Below are 27691 nucleotides of genomic sequence, written 5' to 3'. Positions count from 1 at the left end.
ACTTGGCAGGTCGACTCCAAAGAAAGCGAGAGTCGACTCTCAGTGTTATACAAGGCAAAAGTCAGAGAGCAACTTTCGGACACTGAGAGCCGAGTCGACTCCCGCAAAGCCCGAGTCGACTCCGAGACAGCGCGACCCCAAAAAGACAGAAGACAGTATTTTTGTCTCTGAGACGCGAGTCGACTCCAAGATAGTTCCAGTCGACTCCAAGGCAGCGCTACTCCAAAAAGACAAAAGACTGTTTTTCGGATACTGAGAGCCAAGTCGACTCCGAAACAGTCCGAGTCGACTCCAAGACTGCACGAGCCAAAAGACAGAAGATCGGGAGTTCGGGCTCTGAGCGCCGAGTCGACTCCCAGAATTTTCGAGTCGACTCGAGTGAGCAAAGTTGAAGAATACCTCTATGGATTCCTTGGAATGAGTCGACTCCAAAAGTGCCAGGTCAGCTCCAGATTTTGGGGAGTCGACTCCGGGTTAAGTCGAGTCGACTCCCAGTCGAGAAGCTCACTTTAATTCAAATTCGGAACAGTTGCCAAGCCGACTCCAGAAAAGCATGAGTCGACTCCTGCTGCAGCCGAGTCGACTCCAGATCGCGCGAGTCGACTCCGATCCCAACGGAAACATTGTCAGGATGTGCAGAATGTGCAGAACGGCTAGTAGATTGTGTCTAACGGCTAGTTTCCGTGGGGAATGGCTTAAATAGCCACAGAGGACTGTAGCAAAGCAGAGAAGTGAGATTCCACTCTAAGAAAACAAGAAACTTTCATCTGCAAACTGATTTCAACGGAAAAGAAGGAAGAGGGCCATTAACTCCATTCAACCAACTCTTTCCAGCATTAAAGAAGTCTCCTTCAGCCTTCAAGTCTTCAAGACATTCAAGAGGAGACCCAGAGTTCGAGAAGCCCTCCTCTACATCGTCATAAACTAGTTTGAGGGCTCTTAACTTCTCTATTGTTTATATTGCCGAATATCTGCTTTCTTAGAAGCTGTATTTTTCTCTTTATTCCTTCTTTCCATTTGGTCCTTACTTGATTCAATCAGGAGATTGAATCAAGGGTGTATAGGTTTGTTGGTGAGCCTAGGTTGAAACCAACGTGTAAGGGTTTGATTGTGATCCCGGGAAAACAATCGGGTGGTTCTAGTCGGTGAGCCTGGGAAAACCGACCGAGTTTGTTGTGATCTCGTAAAACAACAAGTTGGGTTGTGAGCTTGTAAAACAACCGGCTGTAATCCGAGGGGTTATAGTGAATTCCCAAGTGAGGCTTGGGGAGTGGACGTAGGAGCAAGGGTTAGCTCCGAACCACTATAAAATTATTGTGTTTGTGATTGCCTTTGTGTCTCTTACTTTCATTTCATTCACTGCACATAGCATCTAATTAATCAACTTGCAAAAAGTGTTAATTAGTATTACACAAACCATTTAATTGTAATAATTATTTTAAAACCCAATTCACCCCTCCTCTTGGGTTGTCTATCTGGGCAACACGATCCATACTCGAATACCTATAACCCTAGTTGGAAGAATCATCCAAATTTTAGGTGGAGAAACGATCATCCTCAACAGTCACACCATTCAGCTCCTCCACCTACACATCCTACTTTTGCATCACCACCCTCCCAAAAGCCGAATATTGAGGATACCTTGCAATCTATACAAACTTTTCTACAAGGTCAAGCTAATATCAATGCTCAAAATATTCAAAATTTTGAAGATATAAGGAACCAATTGTCAATGTTGACTACTGTCCTAAGTACCCAAGAGAAGGGTAAGCTTCCAGCTCAAACCCAACCTAACCCACAAGTGCACGGTAGTAATAATACGGCTCTTTCTAGTTCGCATACAGAACATGCAAAGAGCATCATGACTTTGCGTAATGGAAAAGTCATTGATCAGACCGTCCCATTGAGACCGCAGGTCACTTCTAATTCTGATGCTCCCAAAGTCGATGAAAGGGACAAAGAAGAAGTTGAGGTCCCAACTTCTACCAAGAAAGTTGAATGTCCTTTTCCTCCACCTTTTCCACAATGGTTAAAGCAGTTGCAAAAGCTCGAACCTAATTCTGAAATTCTTGAGCTTTTTAAACAAGTAAAGATCAACATACCTCTTCTTGATGCAATCAAACAAGTACCCTCATATGCCAAATTTTTGAAGGACTTGTGTACTGTTAAGCGCCGATTAAATGTTAAGAAGAAGGCATTTTAACTGAAAATGTGAGTGCTATTTTGCAGCACAACATTCTCCCTAAATATAAAGATCCAGGTTGCCCAACCATCTCATGCATCATAGGCGACTTTAGAATAGAGCGAGCATTGTTAGATTTAGGGGCGAGTGTGAATTTGTTGCCATATTCTGTATATGAGCAACTTGGTTTAGGTGAGTTGAAGCCAACCTCCGTCACTTTGCAATTAGCTGACAGGTAAGTTAAAATTCCAAGGGGGATTATCGAGGATGTATTAGTCCAAGTAGACAAGTTCTATTTTCCTGGTGATTTTATCGTATTGGACACACATCCAGCTTCGAACTCACAGTCTCAAATTTCGGTCATTTTAGGACGTCCATTCCTTGCAACTTCTAATGCATTGATTAATTGTAGAAATGGCGTCATGAAGCTTTCTTTCAGTAACATGACCTTAGAACTGAACATTTTTAATGTGTGCAAACAACCCAATGATCCTGAAGAAAGTAAGGAGGTTGATTGGGTTGAAACCATCACGGAAGAATATTTGTTAGCTGAAGCATTTAACAACTTATCCGATGATGGCTTGATTGATTGGTGTCCTAATGGCACCAATGATGATGATTCGTCAATCACACCTATTGTGGATAGTTTGGATATCAAGATGGTCAATGGGTGGAGACCGAAAGTAGGAGAATTTGAGAGGTTGTTGCCTCAAGAGGCGAAAATAGTACCATCCCATGAGCAAGCACCCAAGCTCGAATTGAAACCCTTAGCGAGCGAACTTAAGTATGCCTTTCTTGGACTCAATGACACTTTTTCTGTAATCATCTCATCTGGACTTGATCATATCCAAGAAAGAAAATTACGTGGTGTTCTAAAAAATCATAAGGGAGCCTTAGGGTGGTCTATTGCCGACTTGAAGGGGATTAGCCCCTTAGTTTGCACGAATCGGATATATTTGGAGGACAATGCCAAAACCACAAGGCAAATGCAACGAAGGTTAAATCCTACGATGAGAGATGTGGTTAAGGCATAAGTCCTTAAGTTGCTTGACGTGGGTATTATTTACCCAATTTCCGACAGCAAGTGGGTAAGCCCAACTCAAGTCGTTCCTAAGAAGTCGGGTTTGACGGTGGTAGAAAATGAACAAGGTGAACTAGTTCCAACTCGTGTCCCGACGAGTTGGCGCATGTGTGTTGACTACCGAAAGCTGAATTTGCTCACACGAAAGGATCACTTTCCTCTACCCTTCCTAGACCAAGTGTTGGAGAGAGTTGCAGGGCATGATTTCTATTATTTTCTCGATGGCTATTCGGGATATTATCAAATTGAAATTTTACCAGAAGATCAAGAGAAGACTACCTTCACTTGTCCTTTTGGCACATTTGCTTTCCGACGAATGCCATTCGGGTTGTGTAATGCACCTGCAACATTCCAGAGATGCATGCTCAGCATCTTTGAAGACATGAACGAGAAGTTTTTGGAAGTGTTCATGGATGACTTCTCCATTTTTGGTGACTCATTTGATGATTGCTTGTCACATTTACAAGCAGTCTTAGCTCGATGTATAGAAAAGAATTTGATATTGAATTGGGAGAAATGCCACTTCATGGTACCAATAGGAATTGTCCTAGGACATATTGTTTCAACGAAGGGCATGGAAGTTGATAGAGCTAAGATCGATTTAATTGCTAAGCTACCTACACCCAAGATGGTTAGAGATGTTCGATCATTTTTGGGTCACGCCGGATTTTATAGGAGGTTCATCAAGGACTTTAGTGTCATAGCTCGACCATTATGTAACCTCCTGTCCCTTGATACACCGTTCAATTGGACTGAAACCTGTCAGGAGGCATTCGAAAAGTTGAAGTCTATGCTTAGCATTGCACCCATTGTGCGACCACCCGATTGGTCATTACGTTTTGAGATTATGTGCGACGCTAGCGACTATGCGATAGGAGCTGTCCTAGGACAACGCAAGAATAATAAGCCATATGTCATTTACTATGCAAGCAAAATCTTAAACGATGCTCAAATGAATTACACCACTACCGAAAAGGAATTGCTTGCAGTAGTATTTGCATTAGACAAATTTTGTTCTTATATCCTTGGTGCTCCTATTGTTATCTTCACGGACCATGCAGCACTAAAATATTTGCTAGATAAGAAAGAGGCCAAACTACGCCTAATACGATGGATACTTCTACTCCAAGAATTTGACATCACCATCAAAGATAAAAAGGGAGTAGAAAATGTGATTGCTGACCATTTATCACGGCTAGTTTTTCATGATTCGGTGCCACAGTTTTCCATCAAGGACTCATTTCCTGAAGAGCAGTTGTTTGCACTCTCTACTGTGCCATGGTTCGCTGACATTGTAAATTTTCTTGTTACAAACTGGATTCCGGAGCATTGGGGGTCGACAGATAGAAAAATTTTCTTGCGCGAAGTAAAGAATTATTACTATGACGAACCCTATTTATTTAAATATTGCAATGATCAAATCTTTAGACGATGCATACCGGATCATGATATACAAAGCGTACTCTCTTTCTGCCATACTAATGCTTGTGGTGGACACTTTGCCTCGAAGAAAACTGTTGCAAAGGTCTTGCAATATGGTTTCTATTGGCCTACTATGTTCAAAGATGCCCACGAGTTCTGCAGGACATGTGATCCATGTCAACGTATTGGAAGTCTAACTCGTAGGCAAATGATGCCTCTTCAACCCATTACTATTATCAAAATTTTCGATTATTGGGGCATCGATTTTATGGGCCCATTCCCACCGTCTTTTGGATATGAATACATTTTAGTTGGTGTCGAGTATGTGTCCAAATGGGTAGAAGCTGTCGCTTGTAGGACCAATGATCACAAACCTGTCCTGAAGTTTTTAAAAGAAAATATTTTTTCACGATTTGGGATGCCTAAGGTTATAATTAGTGACGGTGGAAAACACTTTTGTAATAAGCCTTTTGAGACATTATTAAAAAAGTATGGTGTCACCCACAGAGTTGCTACCCCATATCACCCGCAAACTAGTGGCCAAGTAGAATTAGCCAATAGGGAAATCAAGCGTATTTTAGAAAAAACGGTAAATCCATCACGAAAAGATTGGTCCTTAAAACTATCAGATGCATTATGGGCCTATCGGACTGCATACAAAACCATTCTTGGCATGTCTCCCTACCGGCTAGTCTACGGAAAAGCGTGTCATCTGCCTGTAGAAATAGAACATAAATCGTATTGGGCAATTAGAAAATTGAATTTTGATTTACAAGATGCCGGTCTAGCTAGAAAATTGCAATTGAACGAGCTTAATGAGATTCGCATAGATGCTTATGACAATGCTAAAATTTGCAAAGAACGAATGAAGATCTTACATGATAAATCAATTTAAAAAAAATCTTTTGAACCTTTGCAAAAAGTTCTTTTATATGATTTCTGTTGCGGGATTTTCACCCCGGCAACAGCCTTAGTCCCAACCGAGCCGAGCAGAAAGAGACCGCGTCCCCCACGAGGTATTGTCCGCTTTGGGCGCTCCGGTCCGCGCGTCCAGCGCTGACGGAGGGAGACGTTTTCGGCCCGCGCGTCCAGCGCTGACGGGGGGATTGCCCTCACGGTTTTGTCCCACAAAAGGGCCCTCGTGAGGAAAAGGCTTCGCCCTCCTCATTATAAGGCACGGAACCTTTCCGCTCTAGCCGATGTGGGACTAAATTCAAGGCCCCCTCCCCCCCACAACATAGCCCCCCCAGCGGGAAGGTTCCGGCCAGGTTTTACCCCAACGGGCCCCCACAGTCCTGGAGGGTAGTCAATGGAGAGAGGAGGCTGGCCCTCCTTCTAGCGCCATCTGTTGCAGGATTTTCACCCCGGCAACAGCCTTAGTCCCAACCGAGCCGAGCAGAAAGAGACCGCGTCCCCCACGAGGTATTGTCCGCTTTGGGCACTCCGGTCCGCACGTCCAGCGCTGACGGAGGGAGACGTTTCCGGCCCGCGCGTCCAGCGCTGACGGGGGGATTGCCCTCACGGTTTTGTCCCACAAAAGGGCCCTCATGAGGAAAAGGCTTCGCCCTCCTCATTATAAGGCACGAAACCTTTCCGCTCTAGCCGATGTGGGACTAAATTCAAGGCCCCCTCCCCCCCCCCACAACAGCATTAATAGAGTTTCTTCATTTCACTTTCGTCCTTCTTCTTTTTAACTCTTGGTAGCGTCTCGCTGACTCCCGACTCTTGAAATTCTTCTGGCGCTAGGCCAGGTATCTGAGGGTTAGGCCTCAGGGAATTCTTCCGGCGCTAAGCCAGGCATCCGAGGGTTAGGCCTCAGGAACTTCTTCCGGCGCTAAGCCAGGCATCCGAGGGTTAGGCCTCAGGAACTTCTTCCGGCGCTAAGCCAGTCATCCGAGGGTTAGGCCTCAGGAACTTCTTCCGGCGCTAAGCCAGGCATCCGAGGGTTAGGCCTCAGGAACTTCTTCCGGCGCTAAGCCAGTCATCCGAGGGTTAGGCCTCAGGAACTTCTTCCGGCGCTAAGCCAGTCATCCGAGGGTTAGGCCTCAGGAACTTCTTCCGGCGCTAAGCGAGGCATCCGAGGGTTAGGCCTCAGGAACTTCTTCCGGCGCTAAGCCAGTCATCCGAGGGTTAGGCCTCAGGAACCTCTTCCGGCGCTAAGCCAGTCATCCGAGGGTTAGGCCTCAGGAACTTCTTCCGGCGCTAAGTCAGGCATCCGAGGGTTAGGCCTCAGGAACTTCTTCCGGCGCTAAGCCAGGCATCCGAGGGTTAGGCCTCAGGAACTTCTTCCGGCGCTAAGCCAGGCATCCGAGGGTTAGGCCTCAGGAACTTCTTCCGGCGCTAAGCCAGGCATCCGAGGGTTAGGCCTCAGGAACTTCTTCCGGCGCTAAGCCAGGCATCCGAGGGTTAGGCCTCAGGAAATTCCGCTCGTTGGTCGGCCAAGGCTGGCGCAAGCCGAGGCGACCGGTCGGGGCTTCAGGCTAGTCTGCTCCCGGGATGATCATCGGGTTAGCCTGGCATCCGAGGGCCGATCCTCGGGAGATTTCGCTCGTTGGTCGGCCAAGGCTGGCGCAAGCCGAGGCGACCGGTCGGGGCTTCAGGCTAGTCTGCTCCCGGGATGACCATCGGGTTAGCCTGGCATCCGAGGGCCGAGCCTCGGGAGATTCCGCTCGTTGGTCGGCCAAGGCTGGCGCAAGCCGAGGCGACCGGTCGGGGCTTCAGGCTAGTCTGCTCCCGGGATGATCATCGGGTTAGCCTGGCATCCGAGGGCCAAGCCTCGAAAAATTCCGCTCGTTGGTCGGCCAAGGCTGGCGCAAGCCGAGGCGACCGGTCGGGGCTTCAGGCTAGTCTGCTCCCGGGATGATCATCGGGTTAGCCTGGCATCCGAGGGCCGAGCCTCAGAGAAATTCCGCTCGTTGGTCGGCCAAGGCTGGCGCAAGCCGAGGCGACCGGTCGGGGCTTCAGGCTAGTCTGCTCCCGGGATGATCATCGGGTTAGCCTGGCATCTGAGGGTTGTCAGGCCTCAGGAAATTCTGCTCGTTGGTCGGCCAAGGCTGGCGCAAGCCGAGGCGACCGGTCGGGGCTTCAGGCTAGTCTGCTCTCGGGATGATCATCGGGTTAGCCTGGCATCCGAGGGCCGAGCCTCGGGAAATTCCGCTCGTTGGTCGGCCAAGGCTGGCGCAAGCCGAGGCGACCGGTCGGGGCTTCAGGCTAGTCTGCTCCCGGGATGATCATCGGGTTAGCCTGGCATCCGAGGGCCGAGCCTCGGAAAATTCCGCTCGTTGGTCGGCCAAGGCTGGCGCAAGCCGAGGCGACCGGTCGGGGCTTCAGGCTAGTCTGCTCCCAGGATGATCATCGGGTTAGCCTGGCATCCGAGGGCCGAGCCTCAGGGAAATTCCGCTCGTTGGTCGGCCAAGGCTGGCGCAAGCCGAGGCGACCGGTCGGGGCTTCAGGCTAGTCTGCTCCCGGGATGATCATCGGGTTAGCCTGGCATCCGAGGGCCGAGCCTCAGGGAAATTCCGCTCGTTGGTCGGCCAAGGCTGGCGCAAGCCGAGGCGACCGGTCGGGGCTTCAGGCTAGTCTGCTCCCGGGATGATCATCGGGTTAACCTGGCATCCGAGGGCCAAGCCTCGGGAAATTCCGCTCGCTGGTCGTGCGCCTGTCGCTTGCCGCCCGACGGGATTTCTCCGTGGCCAGCTGCGATCGTGTTTCTCCTCCTCTCCAAGCGTCGCCTGGGGAACACCAGATGGGCATTAAATGCTAATTGAGGGGTTACCTGGGAAATCGGACCGCCAGTTGCTGCTTGCGAGGAGTGTCAGTTAAGCGGCCGCGATACGCGCGTTCTTCGAGGCGGATGCGGCCTGGGCGCGAGCGGAGATATGTGGACCTAGGGGTACAGGCCACCCGAAGTGTCCTGCACAAAGAATGCGATTAAGGAGAATAACGCTTAGGAAATCGCGGGAAGATACGTCTCGAGAGCCGGATCGGCTCCGGATTCAATGCGCCCGCATTTATTGGAGCCACCCGCATCGGAACGACCGGGGGGCCACAGTTTGGCTATAAATATAGGTGCAGGTGCGATGGAGCCTGTCAAGCCGGAGCTGTTCAGGTTGCCATAGATCGTGGGCCTCCTCTCCGGCGCATGGTTGAGAGACCCCTACCGAAGGAACGGGAGGCGCGCCCTTCGCGACTTCCGCCAACTAGCCGTTTCATCTGGGATCAACAAGGAGGTTCTCCCCGGCGGAACTCCGCTCTAGGCGTTTCATCCGGGATTACGTCTCCCCTCCTTGAAGTTCGGCCTCCCGATTGAGCTCCGCACCAGGCGCTTGATCCGGGACCGCGCCTCCATATGCTCTTCTCCCTTGTATTCCTTCTCTCCCCTAACACTGGGAAGGACCGGAATATCCCTTGGAGGTGGCGTTCCCCTGGAGGCAGCGGGAGCTTCGTCTGCGGCGGCTCCTCGTCTTTTTCGTGAGGCGTGGATGGCTCCTCTGGGTAGGAGCAGTGTGGACTTCTCCTTCGTCCACTTCTTCTTCATCCGCGCTGGCTCTTCGTCTTTTTCGTGAGACGTCGATGGCGCCTCCGGTTGGAAGCACCCACTTCCGGTGGGATTGCAGCCGCTTCGGATGGAGGTTTCGGGATCCCAGATCTCCAGCTCCTCGGAGTCTCCACCTCTTCTTTACTTTCTTTACACCCTAATTCCCCTCTGGGAATTCCTTGTAATCACACGAGCACGCCGTTGTAACCAGAAATTATTGAAATGAAAAGTGTTATACATTTTTGAACTGTCTTTCTGGCATTGTCGTTCTACTGGTAATACATCCGCAGGTTAGCGGAATTCCAGCTTCTTGGAATTTCTCGACCATCTAGGGCCTCCAACTGGTAGGAGCCAGGTCGGTTTACCCAGCGAACCCTATACGGGCCTTCCCAATTTGGCGCTAGCTTCCCACCTTCCGCAGGTTGAGATGCTTTAGCTCGCCTTAGCACCAGATCTCCGATTCTGAAAAGCTTCGGTCGGACCTTGGAGTTGTAATATCGGGCCACCCTCCGCTGATACATCGCCATCCGAACCTGCGCCATTTCCCTCGCTTCTTCCAAGAGATCCAGGTTCCCTCGGAGTTGCTCCGAATTGGCCTCGGGTCGGTGCGCGGCCACCCGAGGTGAGGGGAGTCCGAGCTCCACGGGGACAACGGCTTCCGTGCCATAGGTTAGGCTGAAAGGCGTCTCCCCGGTAGGAATCCGATGCGTGGTCCGATACGCCCAAAGGACATTCTCGAGTTCTTCGACCCAAGCTTGCCCCGTCCGACCGATTCGCGCTTTGATTCCTTGGAGGATTGTCCGATTTGTGACCTCGGCCTCGCCGTTGGTTTGGGGATGCGACACAGATGTGAACCGATGCTCGATCCCGAACTCTTCGCAGAAGTCACGGAAATGCTTGTTGTCGAACTGTCGGCCATTATCCGAGATGAGGACCCGAGGTACCCCAAATCGAACAATGATGTTCTTCTTCACGAACTTCCGGACTTGCGCCTCCGTGATAGTGGCCAGCGGCTCTGCCTCCACCCACTTGGTGAAGTAGTCGATTGCAACAATCAAAAATTTTCGCTGAGCTGAAGCGACGGGGAATGGTCCGAGGATATCCATTCCCCACTGGGCGAAGGGCCAGGGTGCAGTGATTGGTGCCAAGGGGACAGAAGGGACTCTCTGGACGTTGGCGTGGCGCTGACAGGCGTCGCATTTCCGTACATGATCCTTTGAGTCCTCCAACAAGGTAGGCCAATAATAGCCTTGCCTCATGATCTTGTGCGCCAAGGACCTAGCCCCCAAGTGTGATCCGCAAACGCCTTCGTGGACTTCGCCGAGGACGTAGGCCGCTTCCGAGGGGCGGAGGCACTTTAAGAGGGGGCGGTGAACGAGGTCCGATACAGCCTCCCTTCATAGAGTACGTAGTGGGCGGACTTCATAACAAGTCGCCGAGCTTGATCTTCGTCTTCAGGGAGGATCCCTTCGGCGAGGTAGGCGACAAGCGGGGCCATCCAAGACGGCTCCGGATCAATCGCCATCACCGCTCCAGCCTCGCCGATGCTCGGGGCAGCCAGGGTCTCCAGGTAGATCGCCCTCGACAAGTTGTGCGCGTCTGCGCTCACTAAGCGGGACAACCTGTCGGCCCTGGCATTTTCACTTCTTGGGACCTGCTGGATGTCGACACTGCCGAGGTCGGAAATGAGTGCTTGCACCTTCCGGACGTAATTCTGCATGGTCGGGTTCCGGGCTTCGAACTCCCCACGGACCTGCCCGACCACCAGCTGGGAGTCGGTGAAGACCTTCAGGCGCCGGATGCCGAGCTCCTTGGTGAGTTTGAGTCCCGTGACTAGGGCCTCGTACTCCGCCTCGTTGTTGGTCACTGGAAATCCGAACCTCAAGGCATACTCGGCTATCACTCCATCAGGGCTGGTGAGGACCAGCCCGGCCCCTCCACCTTCGGGGTTCGACGACCCATCGATGTGAAGCGTCCAAATTGGGAGGTCGAGGCTGGGTGTTTCCGGCGACCTAGGTTCCGCCTCCTGCACCGTGCACTCAGCGAGGAAATCCGCGAGCGCTTGGGCCTTGATGGCGGGTCGGGGCTGGTAGCGGATGTCGAACTCACCAAGTTCTACTGCCCACTTCACCAGCCGTCCCGCATTCTCAGGATTGCTGAGGATCTACCGCAGCGGTTGATCGGTCAAGAGGGTGACAGAATGGGCCTGGAAGTAGGGGCGAAGCCTCCTGGTCGCGGTCAGCAGCGCGAAGGCGATCTTTTCAGCCTTCGTATACCGCGTCTCGGCATCCTGTAGGACCCGGCTGATGTAGTACACAGGCTTCTGGAGCTTTGCCTCTTCCCGAACCAGTACCGCACTGACTGCGGTTGGGGAGACCGCCAGATAGAGGTAGAGCATCTCCCCTTCTTGCGGCTTAGACAGCAGGGGAGGAGACGCCAAGTATTCCTTGAGCTGGTCGAATGCTGCTTGACATTCGGCCGTCCAGAGGAAGTCTTTCGGGCGTTTCAACACCTTGAAGAAAGGTTGGCAGCGTTCGGCCAATTTTGCCACAAATCGTCCGAGCGCGGCGACCCTCCCAGCGAGCTCCTGAACCTCCTTCACTTTGGTCGGAGGGGACATATCTTGGATGGCCTTGATTTTGTCCGGGTTGGCTTCGATCCCCCGCTGGTTGACAATGAAACCGAGGAACCTCCCGGCCGAAGTGCCAAAGGCGCACTTCGCTGGGTTCAGCTTCATGTGAAACTTCCGCAAGGTGGCGAAAGTCTCCTCCAGATCCGCGATGTGCTGGTCTGCATGGCGGCTCTTCACCAGCATATCGTCCACGTACACCTCCATGTTCCGGCCGATTTGCTCTTTGAAGATTTTGTTGACGAGGCGCTGGTAAGTGGCGCCAGCATTCTTCAGACCGAAGGGCATTACCTTGTAACAGTACAGCCCCCGGTCTGTTATAAAGGCAGTTTTCTCCTCGTCCTGTGGAGCCATCATTATCTGGTTGTAGCCGGAGAAGGCGTCCATGAAAGACCGCAGCTGATATCCGGAAGTCGCGTCGACCAGTTGGTCTATCCGCGGAAGCGGAAAGCTATCCTTGGGGCATGCCTTATTCAGGTCGGTGTAGTCGACGCACATCCTCCACTTTCCGCTCGCCTTCCGGACAAGTACGACATTTGCCAGCCATTCGGGGTAGCTGACCTCCCTTATGAATCCTGCCTCCAAGAGTTTGTCTACCTCCTGGTCGACCACTCGGATCCGATCCGGGGCACAGTGTCTCTTCTTCTGTTTTACCGGTCGGTGGGTCGGGTCGACGTTGAGGGCGTGAGAAATGACCTCCGGGTCGATCCCAGGTACATCGGCCGCCGACCAGGCAAACACATCGACATTGGCTCGGAGGAATTCCACCAACCGGGCCCGAGCTCCCAGGTCGAGATTGGCGCCGACCCGGATCGTCCTGTCCGGGCGACCTTCCTCGAGGGGAACTTCGATCACACCCTCGGCCGGTTCCCCGTGCCGCAAGGCCACCTCGTCTCTGGCGTCGAGGGACTCGACGCTTAAGGCTTATACGGGCTTCTTCCCTTTGAGAGTTGCTAGGAAACATTGCCTTGCGGTCGGTTGGTCACCTCGGACCTCTCCAATCCCGACCGCCGTGGGGAACCGCATGAGCAAGTGGTACGTAGAGACCACCGCGCGAAGGGCGTTCAGTCCGGGTCGTCCGAGGATAGCGTTGTAGGCCGAGGGAACACGGACGACCAAGAACCCGAGCCGCACCGTGGCTTCTGCGGGTGCAACGCCCGCAGTCACAGGCAGCTCAACGACACCTTCGGCCGAGATAGCGTCACCAGTGAATCCTATGAGAGGGGTGGATGTTTTGTGCAACAATTGTCTGGACAAGCTCATCTTTTGGAAGGCCTCGTAAAACAAAATATCAGCTGAGCTTCCACTATCCACAAGAACACGCCTTACATCATAGTTTGCCATAGTGAGGGAGATCACCATGGCGTCATCGTGGGGGGTCTGAACCCCCTTTACATCTTCATCACAAAAAGTGATTACATTACCGACCCTCTGCCTCTTTGCGACGGCTGCCCCTGACGCTTCAGTCGAGCCCCCTGCGTTCCTCTCGGGCCGGGGGCAGCCGTCGGTGATAGTGTGGATCACGCCCGCGACGGGTCGATTCTGCTCCCGAGGCTCCTGAGGAGCCGGATCGGCCGGACGCGGGTCTGCGGGGGGACGTCGGTCGTTCACATATCGACCGAGACGCCCTCGGCGGATGAGAGCCTCGATCTCGTCCCGAAGCTGGAAGCAGTCTTCGGTGTCGTGGCCGTGGTCCCGGTGGTACTCACAGTACGCCCGAGAGGGCCTCCTCCCAGGAATCTTCTTCATCTATCTCGGGACCGGGAGGTCCTCCCGCCCCTTGATTTCCATGAGGATCTGGGCCCGGAGAGTCAGGAGAGGAGTGTACCGGTTGAAACGTCGGGACGGAGAACGAGGGCGTAGGGCGCCGTGGTTCCTCGCCGGCGACAGGCTTCTGCGCCGACGTTGAGGCGTCGGGCTCCTCCTCTGGCGTGCCTCTTTTCGCCTTTTCTTCCCGAGCTTTGGAGGGATCTCGGCGGCCTCCTTGCTCCGGTGGGCGGCCGCCTCCTCGGCGTCCGCATACTGGTTCGCCCGGGACAACAGCTCCGGGAAGCTCCGCGGCAGGCGTTTGTCCAGGGAGAAGGTGAGTCTGCCCTTTCGGAAGCCACGCTTCAGGGCTGAAAGAGCCACTTCCTGGCTCAGGTTCCGGACTTCCAGCGTAGCCTTGTTGAAGCGGGTAAGATAATCCCGCAAGCTTTCTCCCTCGTTTTGCCGGACATCAAAGAGGGAGTCGGAGACCAGTCGCCGCCGGCTACTGACGGCGAAATGGGTGATGAAGAGGCGAGTAAACTGGTCGAAGGACTGGATTGAGTTAGCCTCCAAGCCGGCGAACCACGCCCTTGCCGGGCCACGGAGGGTCGCCGGGAAGGCCTTGCAGAGGAGAGGATCTGATGCTCCGTGGAGGAGCATAAGGGTCCTGAAACTCTCGACGTGATCCCGCGGGTCCGCCGCCCCGTCATAGGGCTCGATCGCCGGCATTTTAAACCCCGGCGGATTCGGGGTCCGCAGGATCCTCGAGGCAAGCGCCGGCTGGGAGGAGATCTCCAAGTCGGCGAAGGAATCTTTGGAGTGGCCCTTCAGGACCTGGAGTTGTCGGTGGAGATCGTCCACCCGCCGGTCCAGGGAGCGCGACCGATGGGTGGGAGACAAGGTGCACCGAGAGGGGGACCGACTGGAGCGCGGGTTCCTTGAGGACTGGGGGGTCTGGGAACGCGCCCGGGCCCGCCTCTCGTACCCCGCGCAGCTCCGATGGGAAGGTCCCGGCAGAATGGACCGTGCTCGAGAATCTTCCTCGCGCCGGCGCTCCTCCCCATGGAAGAGGAAGGAGCGCGGGTTGAGGAGGACAGGTGAGCGCTCAGGGAGCAGCGGCTCCTGGGCCCGCTGCGGCGCCCGAGACATCACACCCTGCAGGTTCTGCACTGCCTCCGCGAGGGTGCGAACCTGCTGGGCTAACTGGTCGAACTGAGCGGCTTCGACCATCTGAATGGGGGGTGGAACGGTGGAGTGTTGCTGAGAATGTGTTAGAGACGCAGCGGCCTCCCGGCCGGAGGCGCGAGAGGCCCCGCGACCGGAGGCATTGGAAGCTCCACGACCACCTCGCCGTGCCATTACGATCGCTCTGAGATTCGGGCCCTCCTTCTAGCGCCAACTGTTGCTGGTGGTCCAAACCGAGAACGATTGGCACAGCGGTGTGAACGGAGTTCCGTTTGGGTTGCCTTGGTTGGTGTTGATTGCGCTCCACTTTCCACCGGGAAACCTGCAAGCAAGCCTCGCACCACCACTGGGGTAGTGGGGGCCCTCCGACGATCAAGTCAGAGGAGATTGGAGGAGAAGGAGAGATAATAGTAGCAAGTAGGAGAATGCTCTGGAAGTTCTTGCTTACCCCCCTTCTCCCCCCAGCCGCATATATACCAGGCTGGGGGGTCTTTCAGGGGGGTTCGTCATCGTGGGGCACGATGGAGCTGCCACTGACACGGCCGTTACAGAGCGTCGTGGGGCAGCGTTGGGTACGGCCGTGACAGGGCGTAGTGGAGCTCCGCCTTGTACGGCTGTTACAGGGGATCGTGGAGCAGCGCCAGATACAACCATTGCAGGGAGTAGTGGAGCAGGAGGCTGCGGCGTGCCTCTGGAGAATAGCCTGTCGTTGTCGAGAGATGTCCGACTCGGGGTCGGGCTGCGGAGCCGAAGATGTCCGACTCGGGGTCGGATTGCTGGATCAAGGGGCAGCCGACTCGGGGTCGGGCTGCGGAGGCGAAGATGTCCGACTTGGGGTCGGATTGCTGGATCAAGGGGCAGCCGACTCGGGGTCGGGCTGCGGAGCCGAAGATGTCCGACTCGGGGTCGGATTGCTGGATCAAGGGACTGCCGTAGTCTTCCTGGGCGCGCATGCCGGTCACGTGGGGCATGGTGGCTAAGTTCCCCCGTAACAATTTCCACTTACATCTGTTTTCTGGTAAGTTGCGATCGAGATGGACAGGTCCTTACATTATAAAAACTGTTTTTCCACATAGGGCGGTTGAGATTGAGAATCCACGGGATGGTAGAATTTTTAAGGTAAATGGACACAGGTTAAAACCTTTTCTTGAGAATTTTGCAGATGAAGAGGACTCCTTTTCCTTGGGGGAGCCTTTTTATGACTGAATATGAAGGCAAAGGTATGTGTATATTAGTTAGAATTATTTTCTAGTTTTGTAGGTCTTATTTTCTGGATATCAACAGCTCAAGGTATTCCCCTTCTCTCCAATATTATTTTCTCTACTGTCTCTTATATAAATATTTATTGTATCTATTACATTGAGGACAATGCAATGTTTAAGTGGGGGAGAGGGAAATATTTTGCCAAAAAAAAAAACTTGTTTTTGCATTTGATTTATTACCAATGCACATGTATTTTCATATTGAGTTTGTGCAACTATTAAGGCAAGGAACACATGCATACTATGACTGATCAGAGACCTATTATTAGATCCCCGCACATGTACTTAATGATTATAGGAAGACTTCAGGAGTTCATATTTGTTTAATGCATTTTTATTAAGCCGTATCTATAAAAGAAGTACGAGTATCCTTGTCCGTACTATAAGGTTCATGATTTGGTTTTCACATAAAGATAGAAGTTAAATACCCTGGCTAGATCACCTAAGTGCCTTATGTTCCGATCTTGGTTGACCTATAGTCACGATGCAGTCACGTTATATGGTTTAGTTTACCTCCTCTTTTTATTGCAAAAAAAAAAAGAAAAAACAAAGAGATGACAAGTCTGACCTCGTGGCGTAGTCTGATTCGAGTAATTAAGCCCGAGGGGTGTTTCACCTAATGCCTTGAGCCAACTGGATCAGGAGTCATTGGCCGAAAACTCGCTACATGGATCTTACTAGAGCCTAAGGAGGTTGGATTATTGTAATCGTCATATTTGTTTAAAAATAAAAATAAGCATGAATAAGGTCGGTTGGACTGAACCCAGTGACATGTGGTAATGGCTGGTTTGACTCCATTAATTTGGAACTCTGTGTACTTTGGATGTTTAGCTGGGTTTGATAGCTCCTTCTTTATATGCGAACCATTTTTGACAAATTTAGACAACATGAGATATTCTGAAAATTTGATGGATCATGCTCTAATAAACTGTAGTAAACACTTGTGAACTTGAGTAGTGCACCTAAAAATTCAAGCAGTACCATGTTGTGGTGGAGGTATTAGTGCTCTAAGAAAGTCATTCTGTTTATACACACTACACTTTAGTATTCCCCTTGCTTTGATAGTTGCCAAGCTTGAGAAAAATATATATCACATGTGTATTGACTTAGATTTCATTGTATATCATTTTATGAATGATGTTTGTGGGTAACATTATTACAAACCCTCACGAGACAATACTCGTCTACTAGAGTAACCTAGGGGTTTAACGGCTTGTTGCACGAGCTAAGTGCAATCGTGATGCCCTACGAAAATGGGTACGTATCTTAGTTTTGTGTCTTTAGCTTCAATAAAAAGTCATAGGTTAGACCACATCTTTTGTGTTCTCATTATCGTTTGCTCGTTAATTACTAGAGACTAGCAATAAGCTAGTTGGGGGGTGTGATGAGAGCACAAAAGTGCGTTCTACATGTTGTTTAAATTAATATTATTGCTAACAAATAATGATAAAAGGGCTGCATTAATTTTATATTTTATTTGGCACAGATTATCGTAAATCAGAGTTTAAATGTGCATTTGGTCGACTTCGAACCTGATCATGCTGAAGCATAATTGAATCTGACCAACACTTCACTCGAGCGACACTTGGCAGCCGTTTGGAGGCAACGCAAGATGGATCCGCTAAAGGCCTAGTTTCATCATCCGAGAGGATCCAAAAACCCGCAGCGGATCAGTGATCTGATCTCCCGCATCCCCTCATCCAGATTTCATCCGCCTCACGCGTCTCCCAGCCATCCAGATTTTCAGCCATCCACGTTTCAAAGCTTCCGTGATCCATTCCCAGCATCCCGATCACCTCCCAGCATCACAGTCGGAACTCGCGTCCCAGCATCCCGCGTCCATTGCTCCCGGATCCGCATCCCAGTTCTACCCCGCCGACCACTCCTCCCACAGTACCCGAGATCAGCATCCACGATCCTCTTGCAACGATCTCCCAGCATCCGCGATCAGCTCCCGGGCGTCTCTGTGCATCCATTGGAAGAAGATCGGGATTCATGCCAAGCCTCCACACGTCAGCTTCCTTCCGTGTCCCATCCACCTCCCAGATTTGATGAACCCGCATCCCTTGCTTCCGGATCCACGTCTCAGCCTTCCTCTCAGCCGAGCCCAACGCCCATTCATCCGCCTCTTCCAGATTAGCAAGCAATCAGCCTCCGTGAACAGAGCTCCTCAGCGGTCCGTGATTCTTCCATTTCCACGTGCATTCAGCCCAGCGTCCGTTTTCAGCGTCGGAGCCGGCCGCAATCACCTCCCAGCCCCATTCCTCTGCCTTAATCTTCTCACGCGGAAGATTATGTCCGCTTGATAGGACGGGAAAGCTAGAAAAAGGAGATGGGGGATCGGTTCAAGGGAGGCTTATTTGGGGGAGAAGAAGAAGAACATAGGAGGCGGGGGCTGCTGCGGTTGAAGGAAGGAAACAGAGGAGGAGTTCCAGCCATTTGGGAAGAAGAAGGAGAAAAAAAAAAAAAAGAAACAGGGTATGCCCTGTTTCGGAAAAGAAAAAGAAAAAAAAATGGTGAGGCTGATTTTTGTAATGGAAAGCTAATTTCTTTGGCAAAGGATGATGGATGAACCCTTGTCATGTTGCTTTCATCAAGTACACTCTAAACTTTTATTCTAATTGTTTTATATCTATTGGTATGTTTTGGATTCTTGCATATTTATTTATTAGATAGATCTTTTATGGTTTATATATATTGATGCATGGATTGTTTCGATGTTTGATTTGTCGTAGACGTAACCGGCACGATAAATGCTTAGATGTTGAATTCATGTTTTCAAAGTATATATCCCATACTTAGAACTATTCTATCTAATTAATCCATAATCAAGAATCGCCGAGTTTATTTATTGAAAGTAATATTGTCAAGGAGGATTCCGGATCCCTAGCCTTCTCTATATTCTTGAACTTTGTTTAATTATCTATTAATCCTCTGCTTTTAACTTTTGAAAATCAACTGAAAATTACATCTAAAAATTACGCTAATAATCTATAGATCGTTCCCTGAGGAATCGACCTCGGACTTCTGAGTTATATTACTTGTGCGATTCTCCTGCACTTGGGAGAGCAATTTTTCGAAAGCACCAGACGAATCAGTGCGAGTAGCTCCCAATTAAAAACCACCGGTCAAAACTGCCAAACTTACCTTAGACACCGACTGGTTAATCAATTTCGATTTGATTACTCAAATGACTCGAGCTACACCTCTGAGCCTAAATCAAGTTCCATCTTGGTCTAATCAAAGATATGGACTTGATCCATCTACAACTATTGTAAATTGACCTAAAATTTTCTTGACCTAATCTAGTTACTACTTAATTAGATTTGATCAATTAATTCTATTAGTCCATATATGATTCTAACCTTAGGTCTAACCCAATCTTAGGAACTTGATTCAAGCTAACCCATATGCCCAAAGAATTATGCAATGTCAATTAATTGAGTTACAATTCTATTTCATAACACTTATGTGGAGTGATTGATTATAACCCTATTTGATTTTGATGAGCTCAAAGCATTTGAGTATATCTTATGTTATACTAATGAATTCAATCCAGTGTTTCAGTCAAATATTTGTGAATTTATGTTTAAGTGTCTCTAGCTTTGGTTCAATATACTTTGGCTAAGTATGGAAATCAATTTAAACCAAAGTCTGAATCTCGAGTCGACTCCGGAATAGTACGAGTCGACTCCAAGCGTATCAGAAGCACTAGCACAAGCTCGAGTCAACTCCGGCACATTACGAGTCGACTCCGACTAAGAATAGACAGCCGAACAGAAAGACACATCTCAGAACCTGTCACCGAGTCGACTCCTGAAGAATTAGAGTCGACTCCGATGCTTGCCGAGTCGACTCCAACATAGTACGAGTCGACTCCATGGAGTAACAGACAGAAAGACAGAGAAGCCATTTTGGACTCTGAGAGCCGAGTCGACTCCCGAAGAACTCGAGTCGACTCCGACGGTTGGCAGGTCGACTCCTAAGGAAGCAAGAGTCGACTCTCAGAGAAATGCAAGGCTAAAAGTCAGAGAGCCAACTTTGGTGTCTGAGAGCCGAGTCGACTCCCGCAAAGTCCGAGTCGACTCCAAGGCAGTTCAACTCCAAAGACAGAAGACTGGTACTTCGGTGTCTGAGAGCCGAGTCGACTTCCGCAAAGTCCGAGTCGACTCCGAGGCAGTTCAACTCCAAAGACAGAAAATCGGTATTTCGTGTCTGAGAGCCGAGTCGACTTCCGCAAAGTCCGAGTCGACTCCGAGATAGATCAAGTTCAAAGACAGAAGACCTGTCTTTCAGGCTCTGAGAGCCGAGTCGACTCCAAGAAAATCCGAGTCGACTCGAGGAAGCAAAACCGAGAGGATGAGTTATGAAACCCTGAAGATCGAGTCGTCTCCAGAAGGGAAAGTCATTTCCGGACAATTGGCGAGTCGACTCCAGGTTCAGCCGAGTCGACTCCAGAACGGGACGACACTTTATTTTGAATTTTGAATAGTGGCCGAGTCGTCTCCAGTAAAGCATGAGTCGACTCCAGCAACACTCGAGTCGACTCCGATCCCAACGGACATTTTGTCAGGAGTTGCAGAATGTGCAGAACGGCCTTCAATCTGTGTCTAACGGCTATTTTTCTTTGGGAATGGCTTAAATAGCCTGAGTGAACAGTAATAGAGTAAGAAAGAGAGACTCCATTCAAAGCAAAAGGGATTTCCACCAACCAAAGGCTCTCTAGAGTAATTACAAGAAAAAGAAGGAAGAAGTGCATTGAAGTCTACTCTCCAACCGTCTTCCTCACATTCAAGGCTCTCCTCCTGACAGCAAATCTTCAGCAAATTCAAGAGGAGTCAAAGAGTTTGAAAAGCCCCTTCTTCCACCTCCAAAATCTGTTTTGAGGGCTTCTAACTCTTCCTTGCTTATATTGTTTAAATACGCTTTTTGAGAAGCTTCCTTTTGTTCTTGTTTCAAACTATTTGTTTCTTACTTGATTCAATCAGGGGACTGAATCAAGGGTGTCAAGGTTTGTTGGTGAGCCGAGGTTAAAACCAACGGTGTAAGGGTTTGATTGTGATCCCGGAAAAATAATCGGGTGGTTCTAGTCGGTGAGCCTGTGAAAACCGACCGAGTTCATTGTGATCTCATAAAACAACAAGTTGGGTTGTGAACTTGTAAAACAACCGGCTGTAATCCGAGGAATTATAGTGAACTCCCAAGTGAGGCTTGGGGAGTGGACGTAGGAGCAAGGGTTAGCTCCGAACCACTATAAAATCGCTTGTGTTTGTGATTGTTTCATTGTCTCTTCCTTTCCCTTCATCCACTGCATATAGCAACTAATTAATCCACTTGCAATAAGTTTTAATTAGTTACTCATTTAGTTTTAATTTGCAATTATTAATTAAAACCCAATTCACCCCCCCTCTTGGGTTGTCTTCTTGGGTAACAAGTGGTATCAGAGCTGGAACTCTTCTACCAAAAGAGTAAAAGATCAAAATGACAACCCCATTTGGATCTTCTCATATTGAGGGCCAGTCCACCCATAGACCTCCATTCTTCAATGGAACCGACTACTCATATTGGAAGGCTAGGATGAGAATATTTATCCAAGCACAAGACTATGAGATGTGGACCACCATACTTAATGGACCATACATCCCATCAATTTTTGTAGAGGGTGTTACTATACCCAAACTTGAAAAGGATTGGGATGACAATGATATAAGGAAGGCACAACTAAATGCCAAAGCAATGAATGTGCTTTAGACCGAAATGAATTCAATAGAGTCTCGACTTGCAATTCTACAAAAGAGATATGGGATAGACTTGAAGTGACCCACGAGGGCACAAATCAAGTAAAAGAATCCAAAATAAATATACTAGTTCATAAGTATGAATTATTTAAGATGGATTCCAATGAAACTATCACTTGTATGTTTACTAGATTTACTGACATTGTTAATGGCCTAAAAAGCCTTGGCAAAAATTATACTAACAGTGACCTTGTCAGAAAAGTTCTTCGATGTTTGCCAAGGTCATGGAAGGCCAAGGTTACGACAATCCAAGAAGCCAAGGACTTGAACAAGCTTCCACTTGAGGAGCTTCTTGGATCCCTAATGACGCACGAGCTCACAATGAAACAACACAGCGAAGAAGAATCCTCTCATAAGAAAGAGGTAATAGCTCTCAAATCTACTTCTTCTAACAAGGATTTATCTTGCAGTAGCAGCAGTGAAGAAGAAGATCATGAGGAAGATGATGATGAGGCTCTTCTCGTGCGTAAGTTCAGAAAATTCATCAACCGAAAGAAGTCCTTTCATCAGAGGAGAGGTCCCTCAAGTTCCTATTACAAGGATAAAGGTAAGGAAAGGAAAAATGAGGGAATCAGATGCTATGAATGTAAGAAGCCGGGATATTTCAGAGCGGACTGTCCTTTGCTCAAGAAGGCCGGCAAGTACAAGAAAAAAAAGTCCTCGTCTCCACCCTATCGGATTCCGATTCATCATCATCATCATCGGATGAGGAACAAGAGGATAAGGCCAACCTCTGTTTTATGGCAAACGAAAATGAGGTAACATCTGAAATGCATTTAGATTTTACCTTTGATGAATTGTATGATGCGTTTAATGAATTAATGGATGAATATAAAACAATAAATCTTAAAAATAAAGAGCTAAAACTAACCAATTAATCTCACCTCCATAAATACGATAAATTAGTTAAGGATAAGGATTTTATCATTAAAGAAAATTTAGAACTTAAAACAAGCAAGCAAATGTTAATTCAAAAAATGAATACCTTAATTAAAGATAACGAAAAACTAACCAAGAAAATTTCTGAACTTAAAAAGGATAAACAAACTATTAGAGATAATTTCACAAAAGACTTAAACGCACTAAAAAAAGAAAAACAAAAGTTGGCACAAGAACTTGAAAAATACAAACCTTTTGTAGAAAAGTTTACATATAGTTCTGAAAAATTAGAAATGATACTTAATATTCAACGAGCTGTGTTCAATAGAGCTGGTTTAGGGTATAAACCTAAAAATAAGCAAAAGCTCCTTAGTAATTTCTTTGTAAAAGTAGGGGAAAGCAAAATTAAGAATATAACCTGTTTTTGCTGTGGAAAAATAGGACATAAAGCTAATGTGTGTAATCATAGAAAAGGAAAAGCTAAAAGAAAAATTAAAAAGGTTTGGGTTCCAAAAGGAACCAACATTACTAACCATGAAGGACTCAAGAAAACTTGGGTACCTAAAATTGTATGATTTCCTTGTGTAGGAGTGTCTTGCAGCCAAGGTCGACAAAAACTGTTGCTACTTGGATAGTGGCTGCTCAAGACACATGACGGGTGACAAAGACCAATTCTTCACCCTTGAGCCTAAAAAGGGAGGTGCAGTGACATTTGGAGACAATAACCAAGGTCACATTGTTGGTATAGGTAAAGTACAAATCACCTCCTCAACCTTTGTTGATAATGTACGATTAGTAGATGGTCTTAAACATAACTTACTTAGCATAAGTCAATTATGTGATAAGGGTTTTGATGTTCTGTTTAAACCATCCTTATGCATCATAACCAACTCAATTGATAATAGCTTAGTATTCAAAGGAATAAGACGTGGAAATGTCTATGTAGTAGATCTAGATGATCTTGCTAAAAACAGTCCTTGTTTATACACTACAAGAAAATGGGGTTTTACAGACCCTTTTTTGCCGACGCTTTTTACAAGCGTCGGCAATTTTTCGTTCAGCCCCAACATATGCCGACGCTTTGTAAAAGCGTCGGCCATGAAGCGTCGGCCATAGACGACGCTAATTAGCGTTGTGGTAGAACATGCGGGCCCTTCCCCTCCTCCTTCCTCCTCTCCGGCGATGAACCGTGTTCGTCCTTTCCTGTCTACCTAAAAATATGCTAGACAGATCGTTGTTAGAACCGACGAACAAAATTTAAATTTAATTCTTTACTCTTACCTTTCCTACTCAAAGAATAGCGGTTGTAAGAGGTCGATCCACAGGGAGACGATTGGAGTTGCATAAAAATTAGAACATTCACTCGGATTCAAAATCGATTTTTGAATAATAAAAGAAAAACATTATGTTGGGGATATGAAATGATTTACTAATTGAAATTAACGGAAAGACATGTATTTAAATTCGAAAAACATTTATATATTTAATGGAAAAGAAAAGCTTTGGCATAAATTAAAACGGATGGAGACAAGAAGATTGAAGCGAACACAAATTGCATAAAGGAACATTTAATGTATTGCATAAAAAACAGAAATTAAACGGAACCTAGAACAAGGATTGCACGAAAGGAAATTGCTTGACTTCATGAAAAGAAAACTAATTACAAAATGTAAAAAGGAAGATTGGACATGAAGCTTGATGCTTCTTTATTCTGCAAATAAAAAAAATAAAATAAAAATAAGAAAATTCCTTTCTCTCCCACGATGGAAAAACCCTCCTTCTTCTTTTTTTTTTAATTATTCTTTTCCTTCAAGAACAGAGCATGGCTCTGTTCTTTCCTCTGTCACTTGGCCCCCAACCGAGCTCCTCTCCCCCCTCGATGGCCTCTCCACCCCTCCTCTTATAGTCGCGAGGTGCTGAAATTAGGGGAGGAATCACGGGCGGCCGATTGCAGATGCGGAAGAGGGAACGTCCGGGGTGCGTGATCGATGGGATTGGGTCTCCGAAATGGAGGCGCTGATCCGGATGCGAGGATGCCGTGGCTGGGCGGATCGTTGAGGAGATTGACCACGGACGCGGTGGATGCTGATTCGGGAAGGACGTTGGCTGCGGTTCCTTGATCACAGACGGAAGGAGACGCGGGCTGAGGCTGGGATTCTGGGAGGACGTGGATCCGTGCGTGCAGAGGCGGGATGCAAGCAACTTGCTGATTTGGGAGGCTGAGACAGCGGCTTGATCACAGCACGGGATCACGGAGAAGGGAGTCGTCTGGGCTCTTTGCTGGGAGGAGGCGTGGATCACGGGATCGCTGGGCGGATTGCGGAGGAGGGATTCCGGGAGGACGTGGATCCGTGGGTGCAGAGGCGGGATGAGAAGCGACTTGCTAATTTGGGAGGCTTGGAAGAGGGGCTGGCTGGCTGCTGGATCGACGGGAGGAAGAAGAACTTGACGCGTGATTGCTGGGGATCTTCATTTGCTTGAAATCCGGAATGGCAGCTAGTCTGCAATGGAGCTACGGGCTGAAGAAGCTGCTGGGAGGAAGAAGATCAGTGAACACCCTATTAAAAAAAAAAAGTTCCCGTAACACTGTTCATATAAACAGTATTTTCACGTAACACTATTCATATGAACAGTGTTTTCACGTAACACTATTCATATGAACAGTGTTTTCACGGAGCACTGTTCATCTGGATAGTTTCATCTCGGAACACTGTTCATATGAACAGTAATTTCAGCATGAACAGTAACTTCAGGAATGAATAGTATTTTCAGCTATTCTTCATAGGAGTGGAGGTTAAAAAGGTCTTTTTCTTTGTGATGAAGTGAGAGTAGGAATCTCTATTCCGAAAGAGTGTGTGTGCTAATTCGGAAAGGAGGGAATGCGATGATCACTAGGAGATCGCATGCAGGCTCGGATGTTTGGGTACACATGTACTCGATCAGATCATAGCAAGATTGGGCCCGCGCGGTTTGGGGCCATGATGCATCCCTCTAATCCCTACCAAATGCGCATTTAGACTTTAATTTATACTAACCTGTGCCAAACAAAAATATAGTATTAACTTAGTGATTTTATCGTTATATGTTAGCAGTAATGCTAATTTAAGCAGCATGTAGATCACACTTTTGTGCTCTCATCAAACCGTACATATTAATAATGTGTGGTGTGGGTTGTCGTCGGCAGCCAGCCAGAATTCTTCCTCCTCTCCCTCGTTCCTCGTCGCCACCCTCTCCCTCCTCGTGCTCGCCTCCATCTTCTTCTTCTACTCCTTCGTCGCCTCTCTCAAGAAGTTCCTCACCTCCCGGCGCCCTGTCTCTGCCGGATCTTCCTCCGTCGCGGCCGACGCGGGCGGAGCCGCGGTAAAAGCGCTCGATGACAAGATCTGGGGGAAGGAAACAGGGAGGCTTTATGGGGATCCTGCGGATCCGTGGTCGGGGCTGTCGGTGGTTAGGGTTTATGTGTACGAGATGCCGGCCAAGTTCACCTACGATCTTCTCTGGCTCTTCAGGAATACCTATAAGGAGACGACGAATTTGACGTCCAACGGAAGCCCCGTTCATCGCCTCATCGAATAGGTTTTTTGCTCTGCCTCTCTTTTTCTTTATCTTGATGCTCCAAGAACCCTAGTTCTCAGCTTCTTTTAGGGTTTCTTGTCTTTGTGACGTACGACAAACCCTTGTTTGAGGTTATTGCTTGGTTGTCTTTGTGAAATTGCAGTTGTTGGTATGTGCTGCTTGTGAGGCCGCAATCAGAGCGGAAAAGAATGAATACTTCAGTCCATACAAGATGAAATGAAAAATCTGCATAGATAGAGAGGTGCAGAGAAAGGAGGAAAAGAGAAGGAGAAATGGTAGGGATCGTAGCACGCTTCCAAGGCTATATGACGAGACCCCAACCCTCTCTTCTGGTACCACTTCTTTCCCTTTTGCTCTCCTTCCTGCATAAAAACAAAAAGCTTTCCTCTGTTCTCTATTCCTCCTTTGTTGAGTCATAAGCAATTAGGAAGTAAAGTATCACTTCATTCTCTCTCATTCTTAGCTCCAAAACCTTGTGCTCTGGGCAACTTACTGTAATCACTGCCACACTTTCTAGGGATTTATCCATACCTTTATTGGGGAATAAGCACTGTAAAGATTAGCTGCCTTAAGTAATCTTTTCTCAAATTTGGATACTATTACTTTTGTTTATGTCGGAAATTGCATTGAAAAATCTTATGAAAATAGGCATGCATTTAATGATCTGCACACTTCTGTACATGGTTGTGTATCCATCTTCCATTTATGCTTCCTATTGGTGCTGGATCGCATATTAATTTCTCAAATGGAATTTTGCCTGTATCTAGTCCTGTTACACACTCCAGTTGATAAATTGTAGTTAATTGTGAGCTTTTTCAAATCCATCGATGCCATAAAGTACAAATTTGATTGGCACAGGTAGTATCACTGTCTGCTGCATAAAGACACTAACCATGCTATAAATATTATCTGGGTATTCTGAAAGGTTAAAATGTTTTGTCGAGTGAGGAACTTACAAGACGTCTTTCTGCAAGTACTTAATCGACAAGTGGTGAAATCTGATTCTGCAACTATTAAGGTACATTTTTGACACTTAGTCACCATACTGAAGCTGGTCCAGTGGATTAAGTTAGGAGACTACTGAAATGGCTCTGGTTGCAATTTGTATGTTTCACTGTTCTTACAAATTTTGTGCTTCTTGTAACTGAGGGTTGACATTGTAATGGAACAAAGTTTTTGATTGTACCTTAAACCTGTGTTTAGTACTCGAGGAATTATGGGATTCCATTACGTAGTTAGCAGATCTTTGTTATTTAGTGATCGCTATGGTGTTGTGTCTTGTTGTCATGCTCTTTGGAACTAGAATGTTTGGTCTTTATATGGTTTGGAACTTCAAAAATCAAAATCTTCAATTGTTATTTGATTGAAGAATTAATTATCTTCAACCATTG

The 27691-nt window shown here is 48.3% G+C and overlaps 1 pseudogene; it reads left to right on the top strand.

The window, feature by feature from the left end:
* Nucleotides 1–1656: 1656 nt before the first annotated feature.
* Nucleotides 1657–26300, top strand: LOC149768781 (uncharacterized; annotated as a pseudogene).
* The last annotated feature ends 1391 nt before the right edge of the window (nt 26301–27691 follow it).

The sequence above is a fragment of the Phoenix dactylifera genome, chromosome 1 (assembly GCF_051530095.1).
Source record: "Phoenix dactylifera cultivar Ajwa chromosome 1, Ajwa_hap1_PhDact_Kaust_v1.1, whole genome shotgun sequence".
Classification (NCBI taxonomy): Eukaryota; Viridiplantae; Streptophyta; class Magnoliopsida; order Arecales; family Arecaceae; genus Phoenix; species Phoenix dactylifera.
The sequence above is the reverse complement of the archived record's forward strand: the minus strand, read 5'-3'. Positions and strand labels throughout refer to the sequence as shown.